This window comes from Protopterus annectens, chromosome 2.part1, assembly GCF_019279795.1.
Source record: "Protopterus annectens isolate FY-2018-M chromosome 2.part1, PAN1.0, whole genome shotgun sequence".
Taxonomy (NCBI): Eukaryota; Metazoa; Chordata; order Ceratodontiformes; family Protopteridae; genus Protopterus; species Protopterus annectens.
In genome coordinates, this window is record NC_056729.1 from 1,411,241,567 (window position 1) to 1,411,257,017 (window position 15,451).

Here is a 15,451-nt window from a genome sequence, read left to right on the forward strand (position 1 = left end):
TTAAATAATATGTATGTTTTTCACACCTACCTCTAAGTATATAAAAGCTGATATGTTTAACATTGTAAAATATTTCAGATTTTTGTTACTGAGGATCACTTGTCTTTGATGAATAAAGGCTTGTTGCTTTGGAACACTACCTGGGTTTCATGATTTTTGGGAATTATAGTGACTGAGCTCATCAACAAAGTTTTAAAACCACTAGTTTCTCTGTTATTTATTTATTTAATTAATATGTATTTATTTATTGTTTTTTTCTGATATGGTATCGCCTTACCCAGTGCTCTGTTCCATGGATTGAGTTTCAAAAAGAAATGGATCAGTCATTGCCTTATGGAACAGAAAGAGTGACCTCTTAGTACTGTATTAGAAACAGAACATAGACATCTTCAACCTCTTTTGCTGCTCTCTCTTGGCCATCAGCTGTAAATTACATTACTGTTCATCGACAAGGATGCCACTACCTTGACAATTGTAATTTTCTTGAAATTTTTTTTTGGTGCTCAATTCCTTTTTGTTTCTGTATATTACTTGATGTAATATTTCACTCTAATTTATATTACTTAGATTAAATTATTCTAGTGTACTCCAAATTTATTTATGTTAAATACACTGGAGCTTTTCTCGGGTCTCCACTGAAAATGGGTTTCTGACCCAGTTGGACCAACCTGGTTAACAAATGTCAAATAAATAAAAAGAATATAAAGACATTTTGTGAAGTCTTTCTGAGGGGTTCAAGCTTTTGAGTGGTATAATTTCTCTAGTAAGGAATTGTAACTTTTCAAATTCTTTCAGGTGGCTTGTTCAAAGGTAACAAAATGCAGCAATGTATTTGACAGTGGGTCAGATCACTGAATTTCATAATGGTACAATAATCTCCCTGTAGTCACCAGACATGACCTTTATAATACAAGTGAGCTACAGAATATGCTTTCCTAACTTTAGTAGATACACAGAAGTATCAATTGCTTACCTCTTAGGATTTAGCAGGCTTTTTTTTAAATAAAACCTCATTTAAAAAAATATGCATCCCATTTGTTTCATTAAGTAATTGTGTTGCTTTAAATACCTTATTTTGTCTGGGTCTGTTGCAGTTGGGGAATGTTAATTGATAGGTGGAAAATTCATTTAACAAGTTATTTGTTTTAACAGATCTTATCTCAGATGGCTTGCTAAGGCAGAGGTTAGGTTTTAATCCAATAAAGCTATTTTACTTTCTCTCCAAGAACCCTAGTGTGTATTAAGAATCGTTTCTCCACATTGTTTGTGACATTTAATCCAGTGATGTTCAACAAACACATTGCATTTCTGTCCTATGTGCTACCCTCCACCTGGCAGTCTGTCAAAGCTCAGAACTCCTCCCACTGCCTGTCTATGAAGATGAAGAACCAATCACCTGGCAGGACCAGGAGATCCCTTCACACTCACAGACAGATCCCTTTCAGTTTTCTTTTGCCACAGTCAGAGAAATATTTCTTGGGATATTGCTTCTCTCAAACTGAGTGATATCAGCTGAAGAGCTCAGATATTTCCTCCCCGTTTCTATCAGTGCTCAAATAATGTATTATATTGATTAAACTGTTTTTTTATTACACATTTTGTATATGCTTATGTTTTTACTTTGACTATCACGGTAATGCCTGTTGATTAAAAACTTCATCTGGAGTTTTTTTGACAGAGAAACTTGTTTTTCCCTTTGAGGTTATGATTATATGAGGTGACTGGGTAGGATTACAGCATTTTAAACATTTTTTTATTTAATATCTGAATGTGCTGCCATTTTGTATCCTAAACATTTTTGAAATTAATATTTCTTCTTTTTATGATTTATTTCTTGTCTAATACTGTCTTAGGTTGTGTCCATTCAGTTTGACTAAAACTAGCCAATTTTTTTTTTTAAATTTAGGGGACTTTTGTGCATAAGAGGTTCTCCAGTTCGATCCTTGGCTGGGGTGCCTTCTGTGTGGAATCTGCGTGTCCTCATTTTGACTAAAACTAGCCACATTTTTTTTTAATTATGGGGCTTTTGTGCATAAGAGGTTCTCTGGTTTGATCCTCGGCTGGGGTGTCTTCTGTGTGGAGTCTGCATGTCCTCCCTGTGGTCACGTGGGTTTCCTCCAGGTGCTCCGGTTTCCTCCCACATCCCAAAGACATACTGTAGGTGGATTGGATACTCTAAATTGGCCCTAGGAGTGAGTGCATGTGTGTGCCTACCGTGGAAGATTGTGCGCTGGGCTGGCAACTCGACACCGTAAAACTCCACTGCCAATGATGAGCGGGCAGGTGATCTGCTGTGGCAACCCCTAACTGGGAAAAAGCTGAAAGAAGAAGAAGAAGAAGAAGAAGGGGACTTTTGTGCATGTATTTTCTGCTAGGAATTGTGTTACTGAAACTGTAATTTTATTCAGTGCAATCTTTAGAACAGTAACCCCTGCAGAAATATACTTAAGTTTACTTTTGGTGCAATTTTGTATGTTAAACATTTCTGATGAAAAATTTCATCAGTTTATTATTTGTTTTTTTGTTTAATACTTTTTGGACTGTATCCATTCAATTGGACAGACTTGCCTTTTTTTTTTACAAAATTAGGGGACTTTTGTGCTTGTATTTTGTGCTTTGAACAGTGTTACCGGAAATACTGTCATATTGTCATTGTAGTGTGCAGAATAGCATCTTTACAGAAATGGTCTTTAGTTTGCTGTTTAGAGGGAAATAGTAAATTTGTCCATCTTCTTACTGGGCTGACCATGCAGCCAGTATTTGGTATTGAGCTGGTAGTTTTTTGCCCCTTGACTTGATGGACTCAGACCCCCCCATCCCCATCTGTACCTAAAAAATGAAAGAATAAATCAAAAAATGTGCCTCAACCTATGGCTTGTGACTCCTCAGTAGCATTAGCTTCAGGCAGACAATTGGACCTCTTTGTCTTCTGTTGCCTCTGGGTCTCTTGGGGTGCTTGTAGTACCACAACTGTGTATGACATGAAGGTAAGACACATTCTCCAGGGTTGTACCACTGTCTGCTGCAAGTATGGGAGAACCACACCCTTTAGGTGCAGGGGAAGTCAAGGGTGCTGACTCTGTTTCAGTACTGATACTTTCCCCAGGAGAATTTTCCCACTAGTGCAGTGTATGCCAGAAAGAGACAGAAGACCTTCCAAGTGGTAGGACAGCAGTTCCTGGCTGCTTTGTCACCTGACATGAATGGTATGGCTATATTTATTGTTCAAGCAGTTGAATATGGGGTGCATACCTGCGTTATGAGAAGTGGCAGCATTCCACCACTTATTAGTCTGCTAAGGACCTTCATTTTTTAGGAGATTCTGTGTCTGATGACTCTGACCTATCTGAGACAGATTCATCTAACTTCATTTGGGGATGTAAATGCAAGCCACTTGGAAGCCCAAGGACACAGGGAAGCACATCATTATCAAGGAGATGATTGCAGTGATTCGTGCCTTGAAAATCCTCACCACTTTTGCACTCTTGTTCCTCTTTTGTGGTTACAGAAAACATCACAGTGATGGGGTGCCTCAATAAACAAGATGGTACAAGGTCTGAACCTCTGTGCTGATTGGCAATGATAGCCTGGAAGCAGGCTTCTCAGTATTTTGTGACTCTTGAAGCATCATGCCTACATTCAGGTCAGAACATTGTGACAAACTTACAGATCCTGGGCAGACCCACACGACTGGAAGCCCATGGCAGTGGTGTTCCAAGATCTAGTCCAGATGTGGGGAACACCTCAAATAGATGGGTTCTCCCCTTTTCAAAACAGACTAATGAAGAAATCCTGTTTCAGGCATCCTTGCAGCCATGCTTGGTGGACAGACGCATTCTCATTCACCTGGACAGAAATGTTCCTGTATGTGTTTCTACCCTTTCCACTGATTCACAAGGTACTTCTGAAAGTTCAGACAGAAATGCCTAAGATCATTGTGTTGAACCCTATTGGCTCAGTCAATCTTGGTTCTCCCTGTTAATGGTAATGACCAAGGCCATTTACCACAGACCTCCTCACATGCTTGATCTGCTCACAAAATCTCAGAGGTGACTGATGCACCCCACTTTGGAGGAACTTCAGTTGACAGACTGGATGATTTAGTCTTGACTTCATTTTAGCACTTGTTTCATGGGGATGTGCAGCAGGTGTTAAAGGAGGCCAGAAATCCTGCTACAAGAAACTTTTATGTTTACAAATGGATGAGATTTTTTTACTGATGCATCAATGTAAACAGAGGGTCCACTGAGGTTAATATCCCTCTGGTCTTGAAATATTTATGTGCGCTAATTCAGGATGTGTTATTGTATTGTCTAGTAGGGTGCATTTAATGGTCATCTCTGTTCCTCTTTGTTCTTCTCTTTTGGTAAAACAGTTCATGAAAGGAGTACTGCATATGAGAGCCCATAGCAAGCAAATTCCTCCTTCATAAGAGCCAAATTATGTTCTTGAAAAATAGACCTTACCACCTTCTGAATCATCAGCTCATGCTGATTTCAAACCCTTGACATGGAAAATTGTTTTGCTTATTCCTCTGACGTCTGCAAGGTGAGCTTCTGTGCTGCAAGCTCTCATGGTGGGACAACCTTACCTTATTTTTCATAAGAATAAGGTTGTGTTATGCACTGATCCTTTGTTCATGCCAAAAGTAGTCTCAGAATATATTCTCAAGCAGTCTATTAATCTCCCTGTGTTCTATCCAGAACCTAAGAATAAGGGAGAGAGGATGCATCATACCTTGGATGTGCATAGGCATCTCAATGATTACCATGAGAGAACAAAGCCCTTTAGGAAGACCAAAGGTCTTTTTATTTCCTTTTCTGGGACAAAATAAGGTCAACCTGTCTCTAAACAATCCATTGCATGTTGGTTGTTCTCTAGTCTTGTGTTTTGTTACACTCACCATGGAAAGGCGAATCCCGGCAAGGTAAAGGCACATTCCAGCAGAGCCTTTTCCACTTGTGTGGCATATTGGAAAGGAGTGGACTCTAGAAATATTCTAGAACTAGAGCAGGTTTCACAAGGACCATTCTCCAAAGGTTCCAGGATCCTTATCCTTCCTGCTTCCAGGTTAGGTAAGCTTTGGGAATCTACCTATATGCCGGTAAATCAGTGTATTTTTTGAACATAGTAAGTTGTGTAAGTTCCGCTTACCTGTAACAGTAGATGTTCATAGAACACACTGCCTTACTTGCAGTACTCTCCCAACAACCCACTTTTGTTGGGTGTATATAATTGGCTGTTGGAGTTGCTCTTATGTTTTGGTTTTGCAACCTTTTTTGCTGTGTGTATATATAGATTTTGGTTTGGAGCATTAGGTGTTTGTAAAGCTTGTGTTTCCATCTCCTCTTCCTGTTGGACCCTAGAAAGCTGAAAGGGTTTTGTCTGTGATAGTGAAGGGCTGTCCTGGTCTTGCCAGGTGATTGGCTCTTCACCCTCACAGACAGGCAGTGGGAGGAGTTTTGAGCTTTGACAGATTGTCAGAGGGAGGGTGGCAGGGCACTTCTACCCGTATACATTTACTGTTACACGCAATTAAGTGGAACTTGTGGAACTGTACTTTTTTATCTAAGTTTAATCTAGTATCTACTGTTGATGCTAGATTTTTAATGAGGGTGTTTTTATGGTTCAACAATTTATTTTATAATCTTAATTTATGTAAACTTTGACTAGTCTCATGATGCTACATTTATTAACATTAAAGATGATTTTACTATTGTTATACCATGTGTGTTTTTGTAGGCCATCTTTTAGAATTTCTACATATTTTACTGAAGTTAAGTGTTACCCAGGTTACAATCCATAACATATTGTGTTACCCATTGCTCACTTACCATACTTGTATCTGAGAACACCAGTGCAAAATGGAAGTGGGCCCAATACAGAGCACTGTAGGAAACCACTCTTAATCCTTTTAGGTTAGACTGACAATTCCTCATCTTGAACTGTTGCTTCTCATTGCTTAATCAGCATTTTAAACACTGAATTATATATGGATTCATATTTATTGCCTTTAGTTTGTCAAGTATTCTATTATGTGGAATAATGTTAAAAGCTTTAACAAATCAAGATAAACATTATGTACTAACAGCTCTTTTGTGGTTACAGACAACACCACAGTCATGGTCTCATATCTAATTATGTCTCCTGTGTCATCTTGTGTGTTACTCCATAATTTCGCAAATTCTTTTCTGCTGGATGGGTCTAAGCTGTTTGGATATGATACCTGTCATCATAAGTCAAGGATGTGTCCACATGCTAACAGTTTTTGTAACATTACTGACAATAGTTAAGTTTGGTGTTTCTTTAATTCTGGGGAAAGCATTATTTTTCTAAAATAGTTATCAAAAAAGGAGCAGCTGAAAATGTTCACTGAGGAAGCGAAAATGCTGTTCAACACATCGTGCACTGCACACTGTAGTAGCAAGACACATTTTTTATGAGCAAATTTTAAATTGAAAAAAAATTATTTCTACCGTACAAGTATTAGCTAAACACTTGCCTGTTGTCAGGATACCTTCACAGATTGTATTTTGGCCTAACTACAATACTGTCTGGTGCAACCTGCTCCATTCCTTAACCCATCCCTATTCTTATCCACCTCCCCTACAGTTATTCTTACCTATGAACCTTAGCTTCACTCACACAATAATAGTACCAATCCTTAACATCTTCCTCCTGACAAAACCTAACCAATAACAATCTCTTACATGATCAAATTACTAGAACTGACAAATACTTCCTCCCACCCACAAAGTAATATTAACATTCCTCAAGAACTTCTTTCTACCAAAACCTAACCAACCAAAAGCAACCTTTTACATCTCCTTGTTACTATAACTGACAATACCAGTACTCTACTATTCACCATTTAAATATGCTGTCCTATTTTTTTTTATGTAATTCTCTTTATTGCAATTTTCAGAAAAACAGTTACATCAATGAACACCAAAGAAAATACATAAAGCAAGACAAATTACAAAACCATACAGCAAAATATCATACATACCAACTACATAAAAAAAAAAACTATATACAAGTTCTACATTGCCCAGGAACATGTTATATAAGTTGTTCACAGTATGGTATAAAAAGATGCTGTCCATACACAAAGGAGCAAAAAGAAAAGAAAAGGAAAAACTCATTTAAGTATATGATCAGATAGAATGCCCCAAAATTCCTTAATAATTGGCTTGTGCTTGATATTGTGAAACAAGTATTTGTGGGCCTTGAGGTGTTTAATAGCTATGTGTTTAAAACCCTCCCAAGAGAGGGAGTGTATTTTTCCAGTTAAGAGAAATGTAATATTTAATTAACATGAAGATGGGAATCAGAACTTTACATTTCCTTTCAGATACACCCGGAGGTGGAATGTGCAGAATGGTAAATTCCCATGAGAGGGTAGATTTTTCATAACCGATTTTCTCCAGTATCACTCTCAAGGCACACCAAAGCTTATCGGAACATTTGCAACTCCAAAACAGATGAAGGATATCATCAGTTTGGTAGCAGCATTTAGGGGATTGATTAGGGTAGATCTTACTTAATGCTTCAGGAGTAAAATACGCATTGTTCAGAATCATCAGCTGAGTATATTTCAACTTATTGAAGGGAATGGTTTTAGAGCTTTGTTTTATAGCCTGTGATATTGAGCTTTGGTTTATGGTAGGGTTACTTTTTAACCAGAATTTTGAGATAATGAACTCATTCTGATATCTGAGTGACATAATAACCTTGTATACATTTGAGGTCATCTTTTTCTCACTGAGCAAAAGTTTCTTTAATGTTCTACAGGCTGAAATATCTTCATCCGAGACCAGGGGGTGGTCTAGGTACTTTCCTGTCAACTCTCTAACCTGTCATAGCGTGGTCAGGTATTTCTTGGGCAAATTCAAACTGATTCTTAGGTTAGAAATTGTCTGATGTCTGAAGCGGAAGAGATCCGAGATAGAGGTATTCAAAAGGAGGGGGTATTGCACCAAGTTTAACATGTGCCCATTCAATTTAAGGTTGGGGTTAAGATGAATTGGTTGTAATGTCATGTAGGAATGGGAAAGATTCAAGGATTTGAACAGAGCCTGAAGGGATTTTATGCTATATAATAGACCTTTTGTACATTTCAATATGCCTATGTTTGCTTCATCTAGAAATGGAAGTGCCGCAGGGCTAAATTTTAATGATTTAATGTAATTGTTACCCAGGATGACCCAAGGCGGGGCCCACCTATACTTGTCTTTATGATAGGACGTAATCTTTAATACCCTACTAGCATTGATTATTTCATAGTAAGTTTTAAAATCAGGTAAGCCCAGACCCCTCTGCTCTTTAGGATAAATAAGTTTAGAGTAACTGATCCTGACCGATTTAGGGGCCTATACGAATCTAGAGATAGAAGATATAACTTTTTTAAAGAAATTGTTATGTAAAATACTGGTGGTTGAATGAAACAGATATAACAGTCTAGGAAGAATGTTCATCTTAATTACTGTGGTTCTGGCCAAGAAAGGAAGCTTAAGCCTAGACCATCTATTGATATCGTTTTGAATATTTGACCAATACCTGCCCACATTATCCTGAAAGTAGTTATGGTTATTTAGGGAGAATTGTATACCTAAATAATGAAGCTGTTCTTTCGATTTGATTCCTGATTCTAAAGTTATATTAGGCAATCTAGAGTGTATGTTTAGGGGGAAAATTAATGATTTTTCCCTATTAAGTTTGTAATTCGCTAAGTTGGAAAATGTATTAATTGCAGATAGTATTTTAATTGGGTCAGAGTCAGGAAGAGTGAAATATATATTAAGGTCATCTGCATATGCCGAAAGGGGAATCATTAAGTTATAAATACTAGGTGGGTGGAGGAAAGTGGCTTGTTTGAGAAGCATGAATAAAGGTTCCATATATAAGTTAAAAAGAAGAGGGGAAAGGGGGCAACCCTGTCTGACTCCATTTACCATGTTAATTCTGTTAGATGAGTGTTTATTGATATGCATAGTGGTGTACGCTATGGAGTAAAGTGTTTTTATTTTGTCTATAAATGAGATTGGAATGTTAAAGAAGGGTAGAGCGGCAAATAAGAAATTCGTGCTCAAGCGGTCAAATGCCTTGGATGCATCTACCGCTAAGGCGTACATGGGGTGTTTGGCTAAATTAGAATGGTGGATCATGGCTTCCAGTAGTAAAGTCTGGTCGTTAGTTTGTCTTCCCGGGATAAAGCCAGATTGCTCAGGAGAGATGATGTGAGAAATAACAGCTTTCAGCCTGTTAGCTAGGACCATGGCCAGAATTTTCATGTCCAAATTAATTAAAGATATGGGTCTATAATTCCCGGGGATTTTAGGGTCTGTATTATGTTTAAGAATGAAAATCGTTCTGGAGGCATTTAAATGTATATCTTTAAAACCATTGGAGGTAATATAGTTAAATAATAGGCTCAATACTTTGGAGATTTTCGTACTAAATGCTTTATAAAATTCAGCCGTAAATCCATCTGGGCCAGGGGATTTATTAGGCTTAAGCTTGTTAATAGCGGAGATAATTTCTTGTGTCTTTATCTCCCTTTCTAAGAGCTTATTCTGATCCTCTGTTAGTTTGGGAAAGGTAAGATTACTGAGAAAAGATTGTATTTCTATGTTTGCCTGAAGATGGTCTCAAAAATTTCAATAATCCCGTTAGGTTGCTGGAAATCCTTCCCTTGGTAATGTATTTCAGGTATAAATGTGGAGGATTTACTGAGATTGATCGCCCTGGCCAAAAATCTGGAGGGAGAGTGTATTACGTCTGCGTATAAGGCCAGTGATTTAATCTCATGGAAACTCAGGTTCTCTGCGTGTAGAGATATTAAATCTTTTTGTAGCTGCATCATACGTTCCTCCAACAGGGGGGTGTGTTTGACCTGAGATTCCATTCCTACTTTATGAAGCAGAGAGGTAAGATCCCGTTCTTTTTTGTTATGGAGTTTCTTATAGTGTGCGGCTTTATTTAACAAGAAGCCCCTGATCATTGATTTAATCGCGGCCCATTCGCAATCTAAAGGGGATTGAAAGGATTTCCTGGATTCAAGAAAGTAATCCAGGTATTCATCAATTTGAGAGGTAATCTCCTCTCTCCCCAGGAGGTTGGGGTTCAGCCGCCAACAGATGTCTATTCTATCTGTTGAGCCCCTATTTTGTCGGTGTATACCCATAGAGATCTTGGAATGGTCAGAGATAGATCTAGGAGATTGTTTAAAGGAGATATTCATAGTGTAAAAAACCTTGGAAATAAGAAAAAAGTCTATTCTGGACCAACTTTTGGCACAAGTAGAAAAAAAGGTGTAGTTGCGTTTTTTCTGAGCCGGATCTAGAAAAATGTTTGGGTCAAATAAATTGAACTCTTCTTTCAGTTCGGTTATGTCTTTATGTATTGGGAGGTTAGGTCGAGCCCTGTGATTCGACCTATCTGTTTTGGGATCCTGCACTGCATTCCAGTCTCCTCCCACAATATAATAGTGGTTAGGAAATAAAGTGAGGAGGTTATATAACTTCGTAAAGAAGCTCTGTTGAGAGGTACAAGGGGCATATATGTTCAGAAAGAGAGTAGGTTTATCTAATAAGGGGTGAATTGCAGTAAAATAACACCATCTACCCTCATCATCTGACCCCGCCTTTCCAATATCTGGCCCAAAGCTATTTTTAATGATAATGGCCACCCCAGCTCTATTCGTAGTGCCTGCTGAGGCTATGATCTTTTTGATCCAGGGTCTCAATTTTTCTTGCTCCCATTGATGATTAAGCAAATGCGTTTCCTGAAGGAAAGTAATATTAGCAGAAGATTTCAATATTAGGTGCATAAGTAATTTTTTTTTTTTTAGGTGTTTGTAACCCCTTAATGTTCCAAGATTCTAAGTTCCACATTTTCTAATTAAGCTGAGTACATTTAAGAAATCAGGAATGTAATGGGGAGTATGGACAACATTGTATAGTGACGTGAGACTGTATTGTAAACCAGGGGCAAGTAGAAGACATCCTTCCCGCTTAATCCCGGTGCCTACCCACCTCCCCCTAAGCCCGGAAGGGTCTGGGAAAATAAAATAGGATGAGCTTGAGATCACCCGATAGGTGCAGGACCTTGTTCCCAGAAAGTACCACCTAACACAGCATGAACCAAAATGCATAACTAACCCATGCAGTGCAAAATCATATTCAAATCTCCGCCAAGAAAAAAGGTAAAAACATGCAGAGATGAACAGCAAACATACTATTATTTACATAATAACACTTAGGATACTTAGCCTTATAGAAAAGCTAGAGCTTTCATCTATATTAAACGTGAATGAAAGGAATTTGTTTGAATTATACTAATTACCAATAAGGTGTTGTTAATCATCAGTAATCACATACAATGTTCTTATGCTTAATGAAGCGTTGTAAGCAAAGTTAACAAAGCGGTCAATCGTATTTTCAAAAGCCAGAAATAGAGATCCCAACAGAGGAGAGGGACATCCCAGAGAAACGCTTACAAAGAATCCCCCCTGTATCTATCCCCACGCTTCCCACCTCCTCATCCGCCAGAGCATTAACTTATTACCCAACTCGAATTCTCTATCATTGATTTATTAAGTTGCGTTGGTGTCTTTAACGTGTTTAGTCGTTCTTGAGTATTGTTGTCAGAATCCTCCATACCCATATGAAATCAACTTTTGTAATCATGAGCATAATATGTGTATAATGGGAGGACGACCCATCCCAACTCCTTATTCTCCCATGCTGGTTTCCTCAGTTTCTATCGCACTGGAGATTCTGCCGATGGTGTGAGACAAAGGTCACGTTCAGTGCCTTCGCTTAGTCCTGTCTTTTCACCTATTTCCCCCCTTTAATGAGCCACATACAAGATTTCACATAGACTGATCAGTGACCATCTAAAGTACAACCAGATATCAGGGTTGCATTTTATCTGAGGTAAAAGACTAATGAGTTAAAACACAGAAGCACAGGGTGTAGCTAGGCCATATCAGGACCAACACCTTGGCACTTCCTTGGCTCTTGGCACATTGGCACTAGGCTTCTAAGTCATTTAAAAGGTCTTTCTAATGCATGGACCCAGATGCCAGTGTACGCATGGTATTTAAACTAATCTAGCAGTTCTCTATGCATTTCAACAGAAATATAGGTTGGCCAGTGCTAGTGGCCATTCCCTATGGCATGAAACAAAAACCTCTAAAATACAATAAAAGCAGTACATGAGGAAATGCTATGGATGAAACTAGGCTCATTCACTTGAACAGTAAAAGCAGTAATGGTAAAAGTTAATGTAAGAAAGGAAACAAAAACCTCTAAAGTATAATACAAGCAGTACATGAAGAAATGCTATGAATCAAGGTAGGCTCATTCATTTGCACATTAAATGCAGTAATGCCCAAAATTAATGTAGGTTCGCCACAACCGGGCTATAGCATACATGTAACCATTTACTGTGCCCACTAAACATGTGGTTTATACATCACTACTCCAGAACTGCGGGTATACTCTAACATCTGACTATATTCACATGTGAGGGTTACAGCATGTAAGAAAGGAATAATTCAGTCTGATTTTCCCATTTTTCACCATCACAATGAAATACATCAATTGCAAATAGTTACAAGCAATCAAAAGTGTTAAAAATAGTGTTAATGGGTTAAATGTTCTATGCTGGAGGGGGGAAGATGCTTATGTAGTAGTGAAAATTACAGAGCACTGCAACGGGAAGTTTTAAGAATGAGTGACAAACAGAGAAGAAAGACAATCTACTGAACTACAACTGAAGTGAAAGACAGGAGAAAAGATAAATAGAGGAATGGGACCTGAGAGGAATATAATTTTTTAGACAGAAAAACATGGTATAAAAGAAGAAGCTGACAGAATAGTCAGCTAAACATACCAAAATAATACAAAAGTGTATAAAATGCAGCACCAAATAATGCTATATTAATAATGAACAAATAAAAATGACACGCGTTTGAGCTCATCAGGTTCCTTTTCAAGTTTTAAGAACTCATAAAAAACTGAGATGGTCATAACTTCCTAATAAATGCAGTATTTAAATCAAATAATGAAGAACTTTTAGTTACTATAAACTGGTGGATCACTAGTAAAAGCATCCAATCACAGCATCAGAGTTACATCAAAGTTAAAATTGATCAATACATCAGAATGGTTTAAATACAGTTAGGTGGAATATTGTTCTTTGCATAACTGCAGATCTAGAATACCAACTAATGTTGTGATACAAAATCTAGCGTTCTCCATAGTTGCAAGTTCCTATGTTGTACTGCTGTCATTAGATCCAGTTACAAGAGAGGCTATTGCCATCATAAATTCTCAGTAACTACCTTTTATTTACAGAAGGAGAGTGTGGAGTTAAGCCCCCCTCCCCCAAGACAGAATTATCCAACATATACCCTAGAATCTGTCAGAGTATTACTGTAGCAATGACTATCAAGGTACACTAACTATAGGTGTAACAATCTGAAAGTTATGCAAATACATTGGTGAGGTTTAACATTCTACCTTAATGCTGGGATAAGCTTAAACAGTAATATTTCAATTAGCAAAACTTCATTAAGCATAATTTTCCCCGAAATGGCTTGATAATGGCATTTTGTTAATGTTATTAAGCTGTTGGTTTTAACTGTGGAAAAAAAAATATATATATATATTATTTTAGAATTAGTGGCATACCCAGGTAAAGTACTAAAACCTCCACAACCTCACCATAAGGAAGGTTGTAGTAGTTCTGGTAGATAACAAAATGGACTTACATAACAAATATGCACTGTAATACATAGATCAAAAATATCTAGATATTTGTATTATATGATACAAAGACTACTTAATAAAACAGAGTAACTATGTGAAGAGTATTTGTGAGAGCTGTTGTAAACAGCAGGAACTTCGATTTACAATAAAAATAGTTAGATAACACTGATGACAGCTGCTCAGACCAGTATAAAAAGTCCATTGTTACTATTGATGACATTGAATAGCGGAATCTGATTACCAAAGTATGACTGCAACATCTGTCTGTATGGAAAGTGTAGAGAAAGACAATACACAAGTTAGAGACCCTGATGGTATGAAAACGCAAAGAGAAAATGGTGCAGGAACCCCTGTACTTATGAACAAAACACTAGTTAAAGGTTATCAACTAATGAGCAAGTTAAAAAGTCTCAGAAGGCAGGTTAATTCTAATAAAATAATAAATGTTGTGGGTATAACACAATAACCTCAAAAGTTTAATAACAACAGCACATGAAGAAATATTATAAATCAAGACAGGCTCATTCACTTGAGCAGTAAAAGCAGTAATGCTAAAAGTTGATAAAACAAATGAAACAGCGACCTCTAAAGTACGATACAAGCAGTACATGAAGAGATGCTATGGGTCAAGATAGGCTCATTCATTTGAACATTAAATGGAGTAATGACACAAATTAGTGAAGTTTCGTTAGAACCGAGCTATATCGGATATGTTAGCATTTACTGTGAGCACTAAGTACGTGGATCCTACATCAGTAGCCAAGAACTGTGGTTATACAATATCATCTGGCGATACTTGCATATGAGTGTTACAGCATGTCACAAAGAATTAATTCAGCTTGTTTATGTAGTCTCAAGATGTGCAGCACTCTCCAGCGTGTTATGAACAATTGAGAAAGCAACTGGAAGGGGGAAAGTGCCGGAAAACTTCGTCGCTGCTATTTCCACGCTCCCAACGCCAGTGAACGTTATGTCAGCTTGCATGTTCCAGAAACCGACGTCTCCTGTTTCTTGTAGTACCTGTAAGCCATGTCAGCATTAGTAGGCTATATGCCTTTAAGGGCGCTTAGGAAGCAGGGAACTCCTGGGGTCAAAGATCCATAGATGGCAATATGGAATATGGCGACGTGACTGCAGAGTAGGGCCAGTCGAAGTGATGCCTCGAGGGTAATGGATCCTACTGACGCTGAGTGTTATGAGGGGACCAAGAAGATCAGATCGCAAGGTAAGTCTGTGATTTTAAGCGCAGAATATTACAGTTGTTTAGAACTGTCTCACAGTCGCTCGCGTTTATAGGAGGAAATTTAAACCTTTTGGTCTGGTTTGTCCGGACATTCATTAAAGGTCTTTTTGAAGACCGCAACTGCTTCAACATAACTTTGTGCTGAAAACTGGACTCCCTGGTGGGTGAAAATGAGGGTATTGGGATACCTCATTTGAAATCTTATCTGCTTTTTGATCAAATAGGCGCAGAAAGGGGCTAGTTTTTGTCTTTCCTGTTTGATTGGAATTGGTAGATCCGGAGATAGATATATTTTATTGTTCTTCCAATCTATGTATTTTTTCCTTTTTGCTGCACTTATTAATTTGTAAACATGTTGGTAGTTTAAGAGCTTAACGTACACTGGTCTCGGATTACGCTTGTCAGATGCAGGTCTTAAGGCTCTGTGTGC